General features: G+C 34.1%; 1 protein-coding gene and 1 pseudogene across 10 annotated transcripts in view; one reads left to right on the plus strand and one right to left on the minus strand.

Annotated features, from left to right (window-relative positions):
- Nucleotides 1–16,667, minus strand: part of SOX6 (SRY-box transcription factor 6) — a 357,612-nt gene that overhangs the window by 202,819 nt on the left and 138,126 nt on the right. The gene's annotated exons all lie outside the window — the stretch shown is intronic.
- LOC120248350 lies at nt 15,446–15,848 on the plus strand (annotated as a pseudogene).

Here is a 16,667-nt window from a genome sequence, read left to right on the forward strand (position 1 = left end):
TTGAAAAGCTTTCCACTCTAAAGGGCCCCAGTGCATCATAAAGATAAAGGATTTCAGTACAAAACCACCACAAAGACCTCTATTATCTTATCAGTCTTTGGTTACAACAGCTGAACCAATATGACTAAATTCTGAATGACTTTTTTCAAAACAGCAAAATACTGGAATTTCTTTGTTTTCTCATCAGTCAGCTATTGTCATTGGTCCCATATGCTACTGTCTATTTCTTAGTAAATAAAAAGTTTAATAAATGCAGCGATTGTGCTCTTAGGAATCACTTAGGGACCACTGTACAGGAAATGTGGCTCATGGACTGAGTGAGGTACAGACTGTTTTTGGTTGTTCTTTTTTTCTCCCCGCCAAATGTATGAGAACTTCCTTCCTAAAATGTAAACAACTCTCATTTAAAATGTTATTAAAATAGACTGTGTACAAACAAGACAAGAATACCCAGGAACTCCCTAAATTAAGATCAAACTCCCCTGTCTATTCCAGGCACACTCACCTCTCCTTCAGCTTCCTCTCTCTCTAGCTGCAAAAGGAAGTCTATTCCTGGATCAACTGAGGTCTATTCATGTTGCAGATCCCAAAAGAGCAAGAACAATCCATGGAATTCTGCCATCTAGGCTCCTAACCTCACAGCTGGGCTTTCAGCCTGTTGTGCTTTATTAGCCCACCCTTTTGGGATCCGGAAATGAAGGTATCCTGAAACATCCCTCCTTCAGTAGAAGACAGGCTGCCTTTACATCACTATTCTCTATGGCTGATAACTGGTCAATGGCTACATCTCCATAATTCACACATAAAAATTGAAATATCGAGCCTTTCAGAAACATGGAATTCTTTTGTCCTTTCGGGGAAAAAAATAAAAGAATTTGTTTCAATTCTATGCTGAATATAGAATTGGCTCTTTCTCAAATTCCATCAGAATTAGGAGACAGGAAAGCAAAGATTAAGACAAATAAACCTTATTTAACAAAGTATTGTCTTAAGAAATTTTATGTGTTATTTTATTTAATCCTCATCCTAAATGTTGCATTGTTACTTTCATCTCACAGACAAAACACCAAGCTTTCAAAAAGTAATTTGACCAGAGATCATTTGATTGGAGATGAATTCAGGTCTTCTGATTCCTAATCCAAGGAAGTCTGGAGATGAAGGAGAAGGTATCTTTCCTTACATGAGAGTTAGAATACATAGTGGGGAATTTCTAAAAGTTAGGAGTAATGCTCTAAGGGACCTAGAATTTTAACACCGCATAAGGCTTAGAAATGTTTAAATTCTCAGTAAGGCTTTACTTACAAAATAATTTTAAAAGCTAGGCTAGGCAATTAGAGAACCAAAAAGGTGAGTAAACTGAACTTTGACAACTTATAGATGTAAAAATAGATCCTGATTTAAGTGATATGCCTGGAGCTACTCAGGAAATTAGCACCCTGACTGACAGTCAAGATCCCCTGCTATGTTTTATTCCCCAAACCCTCTCTCCTCAACAAGTATATGGCCTCTGATTCCAAATCCAAATACACAAATTTTGCAGACCATGGCATTCCCAAACATTCCAGATACAAAATTTACAACACTTATGAAAGGCTGAGAAATACACTCAAATATTTGCACACATCAAGTGTGCTGCTGCCTTAGGGTGTAGTGTGGCTGCCAGCTAAGATGGTCAGGTGCTGGCCAAGAGGAAGTTACCTGTAGAAGTGTAGGAAGTGTTCCTAGCAAGGACTGAGGAACCTCCCTGATACAACTAAGGCTTAGAACAGTTGCCTGTACAAACACACCATATCCTTCCCCATTTCCAATATTTACAACTTGCCTAGTATAAATCAAGGGAATCCTTTCCCTAGCTGAATATGCCTGATTGTACAATAATGATTGCTTAAACTTATATAGCAATTGCCTTTTAAGCAATTTCTTAGGAAGGGCTTTCTATATATTTATTCATTTATTTCTCACAACAATCCTATGCAGTGGGTCATAGTGTCATCCACATGTGAAAGATAAGGAAACTGAAGCATAAAAAGGTCAAGCAATTTGCCCAAGTCCTAAGCAATTAAATCATATGTCTAAGATTCAAAATCAGGCAGTTTGACAGCAAAGTCTGCCCTCTTAACCCTATGATAAATGGAAAGTACTTCTAAATGATCCACCTTCTAAAAACAACTTCACCCAGACAAAGTAGCTGAAATTCTAACTGAGGTTTGTTTTTTAGAGAGAGAGAGAGAGACAGAGTGTGTGTTTTAATACAATGTTTCCTGAGGTCCTTACTAAAATGAAAGAATTTATCTAGGGAAGGATATACGACACCTTTTGTTCTTTAAGATAGCTCAACCCACTAGCACTTAGCTCTGTTGACCTTCCAGCATCAGACACACATATCTACATTGTTTATAGTTGCTTTTCATTACTAATCCAATCTCTTACTCTCATAGTCTCTTTTTCTCCATCTAATCTTATTTCTTCCAAATTCTAACTCCTGGTGCTGAGGCCTCCCCACCTGGATTCCTGTTTGAACACCATCAGACCTAGTAAGTGGCCCTGAACTCTCAAATACCGGAATTTTAGTTTTCCCCAACACATTGATTTGGCTGGTTCTCTGGCTTTTAGTGGCCTTTTAGACTCCTTCTTTAATCCCCCACCTCAGGTCTGCCCCTAATTACTTGATCAGCAATCTAGATAGCCCATTCCAGGCCATCTATTTTTTTTTTCCTGTTTTGTCTGTAGGTATCAGGACATCCCAGTGGACCTGACTGTTGTTAGTGCTAAGATTTTGAAATCAGAAAGTATGCTAAAAACTTTAAATTAAAACAAAACTAAACAACAACTAAAGGAGATTGCTTATTTGTGTTTTTACAGAATCACAGGTATTTCACAGATTCCCAAATCACTGTACTGAGTATCTGATGAGAAAGCAGGCCAGTAACACAGATTCCACTTGAATTATGAGTTTGTAGAGGGGAAACAGAAATTTCATATTGATTTTGAAATTTCTGTGTCTTTGATTGTTCTTTAATAACTGAATACAGGTGGATAAGTAGCAAGTTCTTTTCATTCTCAATTTTGACTTTAACAATGATTTCTGGGTACAATAGGTGCTATCATCATCGTACTATAAAAACATTACATTCAGAGAGTTTTTTTGAATGTCATCTAACATTTCCCATGTAAAATCCATAATATTCAGGGCATAAATATTAAGTAATACTAAAGAAAGAAAAAAAGATAATTAAAACCTCAGTCCAGAAGTGGTCAAGGATGTCCCATCACAGATGATTTTCAACATGCTAAAGTAAACATGAACAAAACATTTCTAAACATTTTCAAGGCCTTTTTTCTCCCCCAAAGTGTATGTTTGTTCAGCCTATAAACAAAGATCAGGTTAGTCACAAATAGAATGTCCTATTTTCATACTGCACACTCTTTTACAAATGCATAGAAAAGTATGATTCGAGGTTTTATTAATTTTTATTTTTTTGTTTTTGTTTTTGTTTATGATTCGAGGTTTTAAAGAGTTAGGATCACTTCATACAATTAATTGCAGGTTACAAATGGAATTTTAAAACAAGTTTATAAAAATCATTTTCTAATGCAACTTTAAGCCGTTTATCATTTTACAATCGTCACATGAATAAATAAAGATTCTTAATTTTTTAACTTGAAAGCAAAAGCTAGCCATCTGATCCAGAGACAAGATGGAAAAGATATATATTAATATCTGAACCTCATAGGGAATAGAATCCCACAGTCAATGTGGTAATGCTGAAAAATAGCCTCATTAGTGCCAGACGCCACCTTTTGAGGAGACAAACATCTGAAAAGGCAACAAGAAGATGATTGCAATTGTTGCATTTAAGAGTGATACTTAAAAAGAAAAAGAACTTTGCTTTTGTAAAAGGTGTAATAACACCAGTAGTCCCAGAGGAATTGCAGAGGTAGCAGGCTCTGCAAACACATAGATCTCAAGTACATCCTCCCTGATGGATTCTGTTGGCTTCCCACCCAGGTTTAAAACCGTTGCTGTGAATTAGATAAGAATCTTAACACTACTCATAATTCTATAGAGAAAAGTGGTGGGGAAGAAGAGTAAATGATTGGCCATGATGGGTACTTCCTACCTGTTTGCCATTGAAGGCCAGGTTCTGTGACATATTCATCTCTATGACAAAGCACAGATATTAACTATGATGGCTACCACTTATTTTGTGCTCAGTAAAGTTGAAGTGAACTCATAACTAAATCTAACCAAATATTTAGCTCCCAGAATAGTTGGAGATAGGTAGCCACGGCAATGGATAAACTAGATGGAATTGCTCTAGATTTCAGCAGCATTTGAGCCATATCTGAGTTGCTGCCAGTTTAGTTACCATGTTAACTGCCTGAACTTAAAAACCATCTCCACCTCTGTGTAAGCAGTAGAAAATCAAACCCAATTAAAAGAGTTAAATAATGAAATTTGGAAAACTAAAGAAATGTAGATTCAGATTCTATATACATTTTTTAAGCACATATGGTAGTCTAAATACTTCCTATGTGTTAGAATCAGTACTTAGCATTTCTATCTGTTTCAACAAACTTAGGAAAATGAGCTAAATAAGATTAAAATATGTCCAAGATAACAAAGCTTGTAATCAATAGAGCCATGATTCTAAACCAGAGGATCTGATCCCAAAGCCCAGGCTCTTTCCAGTAAAACACAAATGTTTCTAGGGGGAAAAAAATAACAACTAGTTGAAGATAATGATTTCATACAGTCTTCATGAAATCCTTTTTAGCATTTTTTAAAGTTAAATACTTTGTTGGTAGACTTAATGGTATTAAAAGGCAAACTAATTTATATTTAGGACAATTATAATTTAATATTATTTAAAATCTTGTAAATAATAAATAATATCTAATGACTAAGAGGATTGAGTCTACATAAACAGACTGGAAAATTCTCTACTCAGAAGACCTTACACCTAGAAATTAAATTTTGAATTGTATGAAAAAAATGAAACACTTCTCTGAACATCAACTACAATTTAGAAGGTAGAATCAACTGAAAGACTACATAAATTATATAGATTCATAATTATATAGAAAATATTTCAGAGGGACTTTTATTACTGTATTAACCCCTTCTAACATCACCTTCCTCCAATAAAATTGAATCACATACCAAGACAGTGTAATCAGAAAACAGGTTCTATTTTTTGTTGAAGTTTATTTATTTATTTTGAGAGAGAGAAAGAGAGGAAGATGGAAAGAGAGGGGCAGATAGAGAGGAAGAGAGAGAAAATCCCAAGTGGGCTCTGTGCTGTCAGTGGTGAGCCCAATGAAGGGTTCTATGTTGGGCTCAATCCCAAAAACCGTGAGATCATGATCTGAACAGAAATCAAGAATCAGATACGCAACCACCAACTGAGCCACCCAGGTGCCCCTCTAATTTTTAACAGCTGAAAGAACTACCAAAAGAGTTACATACAACTCATTCAGCTGTCCTAATGTTACCAAAGCTTTTTTAGGGGAAAATTTTAATAAAGTATTTTTAATACAAAACACATTCTTTGATTGAATTAAAACATTGGAAGACTTACCCTGCTGATATCACTATCGACTGATCCAGATCAGTGTCTCATAACATTTTAAAGTCTATGCCTCCCATGCAGCTTGCTGATGCAATATTTTGCATAACTCCAGTAGTTAAGATTTTGTTCAGCTGATTCACCTTCTATAATTTGTTTAATAAAAGGTATACCAGTAAGCTTTAACAAGCGACAACCTCATTTGAGATTTCTGCTCTACTTGTCAAAAACAATTATAATTAAGTTAAATGATTATTTCCAACTTGTCTCTTCTACACCTACCAGTTTAAAACAAAGTTGAAAATTTTTAACTACTTACTGACTTTATTAAAATAATGCATTCTTACCATCCTATGGACACATCTATAGCATATCTCTTAACCTCTTTAAAAAATGTTGATAGTTCCTTTCTGTGTTTTTGGGTTTTGTTGATTTTTTTATTTAATTTTATTTTTTTGCTTCTGACCTAATTTTTTTCATTTTGAACTGTTTATTCAAATTCCAGTTAGTTAACATACAGTATAATATTAGTTTCAGGAATACAATATAGTGACTCAACACTTCCATACAACACCCAGTGCTCATCATTCCTTAATCTCCATCACCTATTTCATTCACCCACCCCCACCTCATGTCTAGTAACCTTCCATTTGCTCTCCCTATTGTTAAGAGTCTATTTCATGGTTTGCCTCTCTCACATGATTTGTCCCCACCTTTGCTCGTTTGTTTTATTTCTTAAATTCCACGTATGAATGAAATCTTATCTTACCCTAACTTATTTCACTTAGCATTATACATGGAGCTCTGTCCATGTCAATGCAAACAACAAGATCTACCTCTTTTTTATGGCTGAGTAATATTCCAGTGTATGTGAGTCTGTGTGTGTGTGTGTGTGTGTACACACTATGTCTTCTTTATCCATTCATCACTCAGTGGACACTTAGGCTGTTTCCATAATTTGTTTTTTGTAGATAATACTGCTATAAACATTGGGGTGCGTGTATCCCTTTCAATTAATATTTTTTTTATTTTTTGGGTAAATACCTAGTAGTACAATTGCTCGGTCATAGGGTAGTTCTATTTTTAACTTTTTGAGGAACCTCCATACTGTTTTCCAGAGTGGCTGCACCAGTTTGCATTTCCTCCAGCAGGGCAAGAGGGTTCCCCTTTCTCTGTAACTTTACCAACACCTGTTGTTTTTTATGTTGTTGATTTTAGTCATTCTGACAGGTGTGAGGCAATATTTCATTGTCTGTCTATTTAATGTGCTGTGATTCTAGCAGTACTCAATTATCAGGCATGAATGATATATTTCATTTTTGTTGTGTTCTACGACAAAGACAATTTACCTGATTATGAAATTACATTTACTTGATATCATTTGTCTTTTAATTTGTCTACTATTAGCTATTTTCACAGTACCTAAAACAGGTCCAGACACATAGTAGATCTTCAACAATACTTGTTGAAATAAATTATGTGAATTAATTCAGATAATTCCTCATCCAAATTAGGACATTTCTTAAATGAATGGAGGCACTGTGAAATAGTACATCAAGAACACAGGTGTAAACCAGGCAATCCCAGGTAAGCTCAAACATAGTCATAACTTATTCTCACTTAATGTCAGTTTCTAAATAATGTTATGTAAACAGAACCCTAAAAGTTGCTAAATTTCATAAAAATTCCATATGAATTTTATGTTTTTAGTAAGCCTGATGATGCAATTCTATGGCATAATTAGGCTCAATTCATCACTATTGAACATATATAGAAATTCAAAATAAACAAATATAGATATAATAGACCCATCAACTAGAGAAAACCTAACAGTGTAATATTAGTTTCATAAAGCTGGTACAAATGCTCCTTATTTGCCAAGTATTCTGAAGAGAAATTTTTAATATAGCATTCATAGAAATAGTCAATTTTCCATGAAATATAATTCCCAGTTAAGAAGATATAAGGTCATGCTAATTTTTCTCATTTTAGAAGAGACAAGCTTATAATTTTACTTAGTAATTAACCAAACAAAACAAAAACGTCCATCTGAAAATGATAAGAATATTAAAATGCCTAAATCTTATAGCATTATGTCATTTAAAATTTCAATTTTGATATTAAGCACAACTTCTTATTTCATATGATAAATATACAAACACATAAATCAATGAAAAACTTGCATTTGCTTCTGAAGATTCTAAAGCCTTGGGTTATATAACTAATGAAAAAGTAATGAAAATTACTATAAAGGAAAAAATGGAAAGTCCTGTCTAAAATAAAAACAGTAAACCAAAACTTTTCTGGTTTATTTTAATTTGAAAATTCAAACAAATTTTCAGAAATTTATACCAGACTTATATTCAACAAAAGCCATAGAGTCGATGGCCTTTGAGTAAATTGTATGAGAAACGTATTTCCCTCAGTCCTACAAGACAGTATTAGAAAATCTACATGCCTACAATTATTCCAGAGAGTTTATAGTTAAATTTCTAAGAAATCAACACAACATTGTTTACCAAATTTCTTCCTACCATCAAAAAATAAGTAATTTCCAAATTATATTAGTAGGAGAATTAAAAGAAACCACCTATACCTCCAGAACTGAGCTACAATTGAAAACTAGGCTAATTTTCGAGTGTACACATAGGCAGTTCTAACCATATATTACCAAGTATAGTGGACTTGAAAGGTTCTAAATTAAATACAATTCCTACCCTGATTCCATAAATAAATGTATTTTATAAAGTATAGCTGATTATAAAGACCATCAATAATTTTTTTTAAAAAAACAGAGGATCTAGACCAACCGAATATTAAAAAGGCACTGGGAAAGCAAGCAAACACCAAAATACAAGAAAATCTACTAACTATGATTAGGGGAAAAGGACTCCGCCATTCCTGGAATTTCTCAGGCACCGTTTTATAGGGATACCTGAGTTAAGATGTAACATATTTCAAAACTGCATAAATCCAAAGGCAAGTGTTAAATCACTACAATGTCAATAGAACTAGGTACTTTGGTGTGAATTTGGAACCAAATTCAGCTAAACAATAACTATTAACAAATGTATAAAAATTTAGTTTTCTGACATCTTTAAACAAAGAGTGGATTCACCTACTCAGAACAGGAAGAAAAAAAAGGAGCAAAAGTGACTCAAACACATATGAGTCTTTTGTATGGCAAGGAGATAAAGGATACAAATAAACAAGACTCTCCCAAGAAGATTCACAAGTTAAGAGTTTGGGGCCAATATGTTCTAGGCAACAAAACACACTTTAGACTTAGGAAAAATACTTCCAAGTTTTAATTATCATTACAACAAGCCAAAGACAAGTGAGTTCCTGGATTATCAGATATGGTTATATTTAAATGTAAACTCTTAAATCCATCCATGAGCTAAATATAAACATCTGAAGTGGTTGCTGTTTGGAATTATCTGTGCAAATGAGAGCACAGGTAATCAAGAATTGGCTATATATACTCTTTTGTTCCCGCCATTTGTTCAAATGAACTGAACAATAAACAGCAGTTTAGATTGGAAAGAGCCAATAATAGTTTACTTTGGCAACCCAAGGCTGAGATCATCAGCAAGGGTGAGGAGATATTATCACTATGGTTCATTTCATTATCGTTAAAGAATAAAAAAAAAAAAACATGGTAGAAATTCTACCAGGTAAGTAACTCTACCAAGATAAAAATATACAGTAATTATTTAGTATTAGGCTACTCATTTTAACTTTCTTTCTATTTGAGTTGGTAAGGTGATAAAAGTCTATCATAAAAATGGACTTATATCAAAATATATATGTAAAATTATTAAATATTTCATTTGTATAAGGTAAGTAGACATGAATGGTAACACTGTTTCTGCTAATCTGTACATGAAAATAAGCTAGACATAATAAAAATTAAAAAACTATAACCATAAGAGACTCTTAAATACAGAGAACAAAATGAGGGCTGCTGAAGCAGAGGTTGGTGATGGGATGGGCTAAATGGGTGATAAGCATTAAGAAGGGCACTTGCTGGGATGAGCACTGGATGTTATATGTAAGTGATGAATGGGTTCTACTCCTGGAACCAATACTACACTGTATGTTAACTTTAATTTAAATTTAAAAATTAAACAAAAATCATAACAACTAAACACTAGAAAGTGCTTTTTACATTATACATACATTTACAAATACATACATTAGGCATTTTGAACCTTAAAACCACCTTGTAAGGCAGCTATTATTATTGTCATCACCAATTTACAAAGGAAGTAAGGCAGACAGGACGCACGATTTACTTAAAACCACACAGCCAGATCTTAAAACCTAACTTCAAACCTATTTACCTTTGCACTTCGAAAACAACCAATTCTTCTAGACTGATATTGCGAGAATACATTTTCTTATCTTGAAGTTTTACAGCTCTTATTAGCATTAAAGTAACATTGTGCTTATTTTCACCATCCTGAAGTCCCAGGTTGACCTCATACACTTAAGAACAGAAATGGAAGAAGGGAGAGAGGGTGTGTGTGTGTGTGTGTGTGTGTGTGTGTGTGTAGTATGTGTATATGTATATAGCTCCAAATGTACTTCCCAATTTGAACATAAGCAAAAAGATGTTACAAAGCTTACTGCCTATCTGAGATTTTTAGGGGGGAAAGGGAGCATTATGAAAGAAAAATATCTCACATTTTCCCCTATCAATAGTTTGTTTGTTCTCCATATTTTCCATCACTGGTTTTATCACAATTAATCTATACGTAAAGGTGATTTTACAAAAAATTATCTCATCTATAAAAATAACTTAAAATGTATTTTTAATTTATATAAAATATAAATTATATATATAATAATTATATAAAATATACTTATTTAAATGATCATAGACTAAGAAAATCAATGTTGTAAAGAATCAAAGAAGTCATTCAAGTCCCAAATTTTATATATCAGGGAGCTGGAACCCATAAGGGAAAAGTGATATGCCTGATATCATAAAGGTAATTCAAGTTAGGACTAGAACATAGAAGTCCTGATCCTCAATTCAGAATTCCTTCCACTGTGACATGCCATGTCTTAAAAATTCAAGTGAGATAATCCACTCTAAATCCTTTTGGGGCACCTGGGTGGCTCAGTTGGTTAAGTGTCCAACTCTTGACTTCATCTCAGGTCATGATTTCACTGTTCCTGAGATCAAGCCCTGTGTCAGGCTCCATGCTGACAATACAGAGCCTACTTGGGATTTTCTCTTTCCCTCTCTTTCTGCCCCTCCCCTGCACAGACACTCCCTCTCTCCCTCATTTTCTCTCCCTCAAAATAAATAAACTTAAAAATATCATTTTTGGAAGATAGTTGATTTTGGTAATCATTTCCCTTAATCCATTTAAAAAGCAATATTGATTCTCATTTAGACTTCCTTCAGGCTTATCATGTAATCTAACAATGAAATGCTAATCAATGACAGAAGCAATCAATAAATATTTTCATAAACAAAACTTGTGCAAAGATACTAACATTTTCACTCTGAAACCCCGGCATGGAAGTTTTCATATGTTCTGGGTTACAGAGGTTAGTCAGAGTTTAAATGATACTTTTTCAGAAATAGAAAATTAGGATGTTTCATAGGTAAAACTGTTATATATGGACTTTGAAAGATTTCAGTGCCCACCACTGATCAAATTTAACAACTGGAATATTATGGGCCACAAAAATCATTGCCTTTCATTGGTCCTTGTATTAAAAAACCTGAGTGCCTGAGGCATTCTCCAGATCCTAAGTCCCTTTAAATAAGAGCAAGAGCTATATAAAGAACACGTCTTAAGTTCCTTGGGAAACAGGGCATCATAACAAAAAAGTGATTTTATTTATTTTTTCATTTTTAATAAGATTTTCTCTATTTGAGATTACATTCTTCAGGATAAAATTCTATGTGTTAAAATACATTCACTGAGGGGGCACCTGGGTGGCTCAGTCAATTAAGTGTCCGAATCTTTTTTCTTTTTTTCATTTTTTAAGTTTATTTATTTTTGAGAGAGAGAGAGATCAAGGGAGGGGTGGAAAGAGAGGGAGGCACAGTTTCCAAAGCAGGCTCTGAGGTGTCAGCACAGAGCCCAACGCAGGACTTGAACTCACAAACTGCAAGATCGTGACCTGAGCCAAAGTATGCACTTAACCAACTGAGCCACCCAGGCACCCCAAGCATCTGATTCTTGATCTCAGCCCAGGTCAGGATCTCAAGGTTGGTGAGTCTAAGACTCACACTGGCCTCTCCACTGATAGCACTGAGCCTGCTTGTGATTCTCTCTCCCTCGCTCTATGCCCCTCCCTTGCTCATGCTCTCTCTTTCAAAAATAGAATAAATAAGTCAGGCAGAGAAGGACAGATACCATATGTTTGCATGTATAGGAGGATTAGGAGGAACTTAACAGAGGACCGTGGGGGGAGAAGAAGGGAAAAAATAGTGGGGGAGAGGGAGAGACTCTTGAATGCCAAGAACAAACTGAGGGCTGATGGGGGGGGGGGGGGGGTGATGGGCATGGAGGAGGGCACTTGTGGGGATGAGCACTGGTTGTTATATGGAAACCAACTTGACAATAAACTATTTAAAAAATAAATAAAATAAAACATTCATTTACACTTGAAAAATAAAATAAAATAAATATTTTAAAAAAGATATTCACTGAAACAATACTGATGCCAGTGAAAAACTTAAAAACAAATGGAAAGTCCAATTATAGTGAAGTGATGAAGTAAACAGAGCTATCTATATTCAGGTGCTGATTAACACAGAGTCAAATCAGATTTTTAACTATTTTTAGGAAAAGACTTTTAAAACCAAAAAAAAATGCCTATGTGATAATGTTAGTGAAAAAAAATCAGCATGACACTGTGAAAATAATAACCAGAACACAAAGACTTTAAAGCGGACAATCTAACTTGAGTCTGTTTTTAACCGGCAAATGTTTTCTTTAGTATGATCCCATACTACAGATGTCCCTGTGAACAACGGGTTAAATAAAGGTGCCAACCTACTGTGCAGTTGAAAAGCCGCATGTATCTTCTTCTGTTTAGTTTTAATTTAAATTCCATCTAGTTAACATACAGTGTAATATTAATTTCTGGCATATAATATAGTGATTCGGCACTTTTCATACATCATACATTTCATGATCAGTGCACAAGTGCACTCTTCCTTAACTCCCATCGCCTATTTCATCCACCTCCTACCCCACCTCTCCCCTGGTATAGTTTGTTCTCTATAGTTAAGAGTCTGTTTCTTGGTGTGCCTCTCTCTTTTTCAAAAAAGTGATTTAAAAAAGTCGGTGGCGTTTTGAGAGTGTAGGCCAAAAGAAATTCAGAAAGTGATAGATAAAGATTTAGCAGATAAAACTCAAGCTGAGGTCAGATAAATCACATAAGTATATATTTCGCAAGTTTCGTGTGTGCTAGTACATAGAGAATGACAGAAATAGAAAAAAATAAAATTCAAAAATAGTATGATGTTCATCTTATAATTTGCATGGTATGTAATAAGAGCTACAAGTGGTATAGTGTTAAGTAACTAGAACATAAATCTGGATATCTGGGTTCTAGTTTTACTTTTGCCACTTTGTACAAGTAGATTTTTGGGCCTCCATTTCCCCACCTGTAAAATGAGGGTGTTGGATTAGATAATCTGTTAAGGATTCTAGTCCTAATGGTTATGTTATAGGCTATAATCTAGAAATATTCTGTGAGTATAGACACTATCTGCAATTTTAGGTTTCTTTATGAAAATCATTCAGTCTTGCCTATACCTGTAAAGATTATTAATATCTTGGTAGCATGACAAATAATAATTTATGTGACCAAGAATAATAAAGTAAACATATAGTATACATGTACATGTGAAAGAAGATTCAAAATGAACTAACCACTGCTAGGAGAGCCATTCAAAATAGTGTTGAAAGGACAATGAGGACCTATGTGTGTCTCCTGCTTCAGCTGTCAGAACACCATGATTTTTTTTTACTTTTGTCAACTGCAATTTGTCAGTTGCAACTCCACCACCTCCTTGAACACATCCTTCTAATTTGAATTGAAATAGAAATGATGCAACACCTATTAGTTAAATAACCAATTGTGTATTAGGTAGTCAGTTTAAACTCTGCCAGTGCCAATCATAATTCTTTCAAAACAAGTTACACAACCTTATGTATTTTGCCATTATAAGCCTGCATTCCTGCTCCTAACTTGGAGTACACTTTCGATTTCTGTGGATTCTGTGTCTCCCAGATCACAATCCCTAAGAACCCAAATAAACTCTCTGGTTGCTTTACAGCCTCTCCTTCTTGATCGACAATACATCTATACCCGTTAGATTAACAGTATATATTGATATCCAGCATTAATTTTTCAGATGTGATTTTTTTTTCAGTTAGAGTAACTCCACCAAATTTAAAAACTGTCTTCTTTTGTAATGTAACATTATAATTAACATCAGTTTGGCCAGCGAACTATTTAGCAAAATATATTTTTGTCTCCTTGTGTTTACAAAAGAAAAACTGGAACAAAAGCAGAACATAAGTTGAACTTATGTCACCTTGTAAATGAACAAATATAACTGAATTTTTTTACTTCTAGTTTCATATGTAAATCTACTGGGCTTTATACATTATAGGAATAATCAGATTTAGGAAGCAGTAGGGTGAAGAGAGCATGGACTCTGGAGGCAGATTACCTAGTTTTAAATTTCAGTTCCACTATTTCCTAGTGCTGTAACTTTGATCTTATTGATCTCTTTTGTAAAATTTGGTATTGTATAGATAAAATAAGTTAATACAAGTTAATATAAGATTTTAATATAGACAGTATATGACTGTATTGGCAAATATTTATTTATTTATTGAAAGAGAGAGAGAGAGAGAGAGAGAGAAAGGGTGTATGTGAGCAGAGCAGGGGAAGAGAGAGAGAAGAGAGAGAATTCCAAGCAGGCTCCACACTCAGCCGAGAGCCTGACTTGGGGCTTGATCCCACAAACATGAGATCGTGACCTGAGCTGAAATCAACAGTTGGACACTTCCCTGACTTAGCCACTCAGGCATCCCCAGATTTTTTCTTAAATGGTTTACATACCCCCTTTCATGAGTTTGTGCTTGCTTTTCCATCTGATCTTATCTTTCACTTTTCCTGCCCAATTTTAATACCTGCCCACTTCAACCACAAATGCACACACACATGCACACTACTTCCACTAAAAACATGAAATTCCCCCAGAAAAGTAATTTCTCTCTCACATTCCTAGGTCTCATCCATGCTATTCTCATTGCCAAAGCGTTCTTCCACCTAGTTTCTCTTCTGTAGTGTTACTTTAAAAGTGAGAGCTAGGAATAAGTGGATGTTTATCAATTGAGGAATGGATAAACAAATTATTCTTCATTGATCAGGGTATATTATGCTGGCATCTCTTAAGGTTATGTAAAGAATTCATTCATTCATTTGACAAATATTTACTGAGTGTCTTCTATGTACTCTTCTAAGTTCCGGGGATTAGTGAGCAAAAGAAACAAAAATTTTATCCCAAAGAATGAAATAAATCTATATTAAGTTTTTTAAAAAACAAATTGTGTAACATATTTTTATTTTAAAAATCCTATTTTAAAAATAGGCTGGTTGGGGTAGAACAAAGAGAGAATTTTATGTTATACTTTATATTACTTCTATATTATATTGTGCAAAAATGTACATTTGTAAGTGATTCTATACAATTCTTGGGAATTATTAAGAATAAATATCTCAACACCCACACTCACCATACACCAATGGAGGTGGGATGGAAGGTCCCATTTCCCGGGCATCTTGGCTGCAGTGTGACAAGACTGTCTAAAACCACAGGGAAAATGGTGGAAAATTCACCATCGCCTTTGCCAGAAAAAAATAACAATTTATGCCTTGTTCTTAAGTCCCAGTTTGGCTACATACTATGTCTTGCAGGGGCTTTTGTTCCTGAATCTTGACTAAACTCCTTAGACTAAACCGGTGGGCATCAAAAAGGTTGGGTAGCTGCATTGCCTGCCTACCACTTCACTACTACAGTAATTGCTTATGTACTATCATTTGGAATAAACATGATGAGTACATCTCCACTCATCTCCATTCATACAGTTATGGACAACTATGCTAAAAATTAACAGCAGAAGAAATACCAAGAAGAGGCCATCCCAGCATTAAGAGATCTTCCCATTAGGTGAAGTAAACAAAATGTTCTTTCTTGAAGCCAAAAAACTTTACACCAAAAACTGAATTGTATGTAGACTAACACCAAGCATTTATTATAAGTTTTTACATAATAATTTTGGCCATAAGTATTTTAACTATCTCTCTTATTAATACCTGACAGTGAAATGTAAAAATATTAAGTTGAACTCTTAATTTGAAATCCATTAATATTGTTGAATGTTCTTGAATATTAGTTTTTAATGGGCAGACTAAATAAAATCATACATTAAAAAGAACAAACTATCTCTCACTCAAGGGTAATTGTTTATAAGTTATTTCTTCCCAATATAAAAATAATTTCTACTAAAGGTCACTTAAGGAAAATGAAGGGAATAGAATTTGAGGTGAGAAGATAAAGAAAAAACTGTTTCCTTCTAAATTAACATTTTAAATAATTTTATATTACTGAATAATAATCAAGATTTAAAAAATATTAAACATTTAACTTTCTTGAAGGAGAATGTTTACTCCCCCTCACTACCATTATATTTACACCTATCACTTGACTCATACTTTTCAAAGTGCTTTGGACATCATCTGGGTCCACTTTTATTAGAATTCTACATACATTATATTTATAATATTATTATGATCATTTTTGTCTTTTTCATTGCATTGGCATTTACCCTAATGGTGCAAAACCAATGATAAGTGAAACTATTGGTACCTTATCTATAATTACTATGGCTTATCATAAACCAAGCCAGTGGCACTGAATTGTACTAGTTAGTGCTCATTGAAGTCTTTGTTAACAGGCACAGGTATTTTTTGAATGAATTTTTTGAACTTAAAAATTCTTGATGAAACAGTAAAAATAATATATTAATCTTATTAAATCGAAAC

Source organism: Hyaena hyaena, unplaced genomic scaffold, assembly GCF_003009895.1.
Source record: "Hyaena hyaena isolate Hyena2069 unplaced genomic scaffold, ASM300989v1 scaffold_583, whole genome shotgun sequence".
Classification (NCBI taxonomy): Eukaryota; Metazoa; Chordata; class Mammalia; order Carnivora; family Hyaenidae; genus Hyaena; species Hyaena hyaena.